Here is a 4,191-nt window from a genome sequence, read left to right on the forward strand (position 1 = left end):
ATGCTGTAATAGTATAATCTGACACAGCGTGGCTCCCGTTCCGGGTCAGCATTCTATCGCCAAGGCAACCCTCCGCCAATCACAGTGCACTGCCGCTACTGCCCGGTCCCCGCCCACTCCGCTGGGCTCGTCGGATGTGAGCGGGAGGGGCAGAGCGTGCGAGAGGGGGGCAATGTATATAGAGAGGGGGAGGGGGAGCATCTAGATGGAGAGAGAGAAAGACTTGTGGTTAGGGAAGGTGGCCTTTAGATTCACGGACAGATTCATCTATAAAATTAATTTGTGGTCAGAGCTGCCAATGGAGATTCTTGGAGGTATTGGCAGGGAAAGGGTTACATACCAGAAGATTTTAGTGTAATATTGATCGAACTGTCAGGAAGTCTATTGCCCGAATGTCGGGGTAACTCCTCGCTCACACCATCACACACATACAGGGCAGAGCAACGCACCAAGACACCCCAATAACATAACACTGAAATTAGGGGGGGCCTGTCCGCCGGCTGAGATAGTATGGGTCCCGCCGGCCGCTGTGAGGAGGGAGCCGCTGAACAAGGAGGCACTGAAGACAGCCCTGCAGGCACATCATGGGGCCTCGGACGGCAGTGAGGAGTAGGACCCAGCAAACAGAAAACAAACACATAGGAAACAGGTGAAGACAAAAGACCGGCCAGAAGAGGTGAGGGGGGGGGTAAATAATTCATTAAAATAATTATTATTTGTAGCCTAATGTTGTATAAAGTACTGTTGCAGCAATGCAGAATGGCACCCTCTATAGAGGACTACAAATCTCAGCAGTACTTTATACAGAAATGCTATTGTTATATAAAGCATTGCTGGGATGTGTAGTCCTCTATAGCCTGTGCCATTCTACATTGCTGTAAATATTAGGGCTGCACCGATATATCGGCCGGAAATGGCACTTTTGGCTAAATGCCAAAGGTGCCATTTTTCTGCTGATACATCGGTGCATCCGTGATTTCTTTCCTCCCCGCCGGGCGCTGCTCTGTGTCCCAGCGGGGAGGAGAGAAAGTGACAGCCAGCCGAGCGCTGCGGGAGGCGAGCGCTGTGTTTGTGGGGTTTTTTTTAGGGGGGGGGGGGACGGGGCCAAAAAAATCTTGCACCAGGGCCCTTTGTTCCTTAGGCCCGCCACTGTCTGGAACACACTGGAATGCAAGCCAGCCGGCTCCCTGCGTTCAGGAGGGGGTGTGGCAGTGCATTTAAGTCAATGGCACCGCAGGCACGCCCGCAGTGTGATTGCCCGCACCCGCACGCGTGGCACATTAGTACCTGCCTTCCAGTCCAGTGTGATCTGCAAAAATAGTGCTTGCAGCATTTTTGCAGATCTCACTTGGACCGGACCGCAGGCACTAATGTGTCACGCGTTCGGGTGCGGGCGATCGGGCTTCGGTGCCATTGACTTCAATGCACCGCCATGCCCCATCCCACCCCTGGATGCAGGGAGCCGGCCGGCTTGCGTTCCAGAGGCCGAACGCTCTGGAACGCAGACTTTGTGGTGTGATCTGGCCCTTAATGATACAGTGCGGTATCTTCACATGTTCTATGTTTAATTTGCTTCAACAACCTAATGGGGCCCCCTTCCACCCCCAGGCCCCATAGCAGCTGCCTGGACTGCTATGGCTGGCTATAATTATGCCTCTGCTAGCTGTGTATGGCTCGCTTAAAGCTCCACCGAATAGCTCTAAAGAAAAAAAAGTAAAAAATATGAATATAGATGTACTGGCTGTATTGATATATGTGACGCTGTTTCATAATAAATGAACACAAGGATTTGACAAAAATCTTCTGCGTGCTGCTGATCTTCCTCCTACACAAAAATATGATGTCATTTATATAAAAAAAGAAGATATTTTTATCAATGTCGTTTTTTTAGCACTGATCATAAAAAATAACTAAAGAAATTAAGAAAAGAAATAAAAATCCGATGCACAAGGTCAATTCAGAGGCATTGTCTTTCCAAAAAAGGTGGGACGTGACCGCTGAATTCTGATTGGCTGCCTGATATTTCCCCCCAAAAAAGTTTTTTTTCTTTCCTTTTCCACAGTCTTCATCTGCCCAGATTCCTCATCACTCGATGCCACCACCAGCTGTGTGACTGTTGAGTTAGCGTTGTCTCGTTACCCTGAACTCCTCATCACCTCAGCCTCGACTTTAATTAGAAGGGAAATGTCAAAAAGATCCAATCACTAAGCTCCGTATTACAATTCAGAAGGGAGCCGGCATCTGGCTGTCTGCAGAAATACAGAGCCCGCGAAGGTCTGGAGACAAGAATATTGAGAGGCAGTTGGAGGAGACTGACGACCTGATCTGTCTTGACAACGTTCTCTCCCATGTGGAGTATCAGAGTTGCCGTGCATGCTTTCCCAGAATGCTTTGCATGCTTGACATGACTCCAAGACTCCTGATCGGCTTGTGAGTGATAGGTCATGAATCCAGCTCGTGTGCTGCCAATTCTTGTGAACTTCTGGGCTGATCCCAACATGTGAAAAGGTTCTACAGCTTTATCCTGTGTTGACATGTGTGCGGCAGAATGCAAGCCGAGTCTTTGCTCCCGCGGATTGTTGGCACACAGAAAGTCGTATTTATAGTTCGCGTTGCCCAAGGCTGCTGTAATTAAACATGTCATCCTTTACCAGTTCTTACCTGTGCTTGTTCCGCTTCTCTTCCTAAGGGCAACCTAGGGATCTGACCAAAATCGCAAACAACATGGCAACATTCTGCTTACAAAATTGCTTGCCGAACACCAAGTAAAATTGGAGGTATCATTCAAAATGGTTTCACAACTCTGCAGGTGTTTCGGACCCTGGCGCCGAACCTGTGGCCCTTTGTCACTTATGGTTCAGTTCCTCTGCAGACAGTAGTCCGTATTTCACTTACCTAGGTGCTTACACAGACCCATGAAGGACAAATATTCTTTAGGAATCTTTGGATTCCAGTAGGTGAATAGTTTGGTTTATTACTGTTCCCCAAAAATGTTTCTCAGCCAGGTTGCCGCGGCACACTGGGGTGCTCTCTGGCTTTGTCAGGGGTGCCTTTAAATTTTCACACAGCATCATGCTTTTCCATGGTGCTGAGTGAAAATCTGAGGGCACCCCTGATAAAGCCAGAGAGCACTCCAGCATCTGGCTTCGTCAGGGGTGAGAGCCACAGCATCATGTGTTTCCATGGTGCAGATGGGCCCGGGCATCAGGTCAATGAAAACTATGCTAATCCAGGGCAGGTGGCATCTAGGACCCTATTGGGAAAGGGGGCACTGATGTGAAAGGGGGGACTCTGATGTGAAAGAGGACTCCCAATGTGAAGGGGGGCTCTGCTAAGAAGGAGGACTCTGAAGTGAAGGGGGACTATGATATGAAGGAGGACTCCTGATGTAAAGGGGGACTATGATATGAAGGAGGACTCCTGATGTAAAGGGGGACTATGATATGAAGGAGGACTCCTGATGTAAAGGGGGACTATGATATGAAGGAGGACTCCTGATGTAAAGGGGATCGCTGATGTGAAGGGGGATTTATGATGTGAAGGGAGGACTTTGATGTGAAGGGGGCTCTGATATGAAGGAGGACTGCTGATGTGAAGGAGGACTCCTGATGTGAAGGAGGACTCCTGATGTGAAGGGGGACTGTGATATTAGGGAGGTCTCTGATGTGAAGGAGGACTCCCAATGTGAAGGGGACTCCCATGTGAAGGGGGACTGTGATATTAGGGAGGTCTCTGATGTGAAGGAGGACTCCCAATGTGAAGGGGACTCCCATGTGAAGGGGGACTCCCATGTGAAGGGGGACTCCCATGTGAAGGGGGACTCTGATGTGAAGGAGAACTCTGATGTGAAGAGGGGACTTTGATGGGAGGGAAGACTTTGATGTGAAGGGGGGATGCTGATGTGAAGGGGGGACTCTGATGTGAAAGAGCACTGTGATGTGAAGAGAACCGGTTCTCTATTTTAAGCTCTTCAAAGTCTCACCTAAGAGGAGGCATCACAAAGATGACTGCTATTCCTGTTCTTGGTTAGGAAAGCTTCTTTTCTGCCCCTCACTGAATTAGTTTAAAGAATTCCCATCACTTTCTGGGTGACAACGGTGACTATGTTCAGCAGGACAAATAAAGAGGTTGAATCTCCCCAGTGGGGACACAGACAATGGTAAAAGCCTAACAGGGCCTCTAATATTTCCA

Source organism: Nanorana parkeri, unplaced genomic scaffold (assembly GCF_000935625.1).
Source record: "Nanorana parkeri isolate BGI_ZX_2015 unplaced genomic scaffold, ASM93562v1 scaffold1542, whole genome shotgun sequence".
In the NCBI taxonomy this organism is placed as follows: Eukaryota; Metazoa; Chordata; class Amphibia; order Anura; family Dicroglossidae; genus Nanorana; species Nanorana parkeri.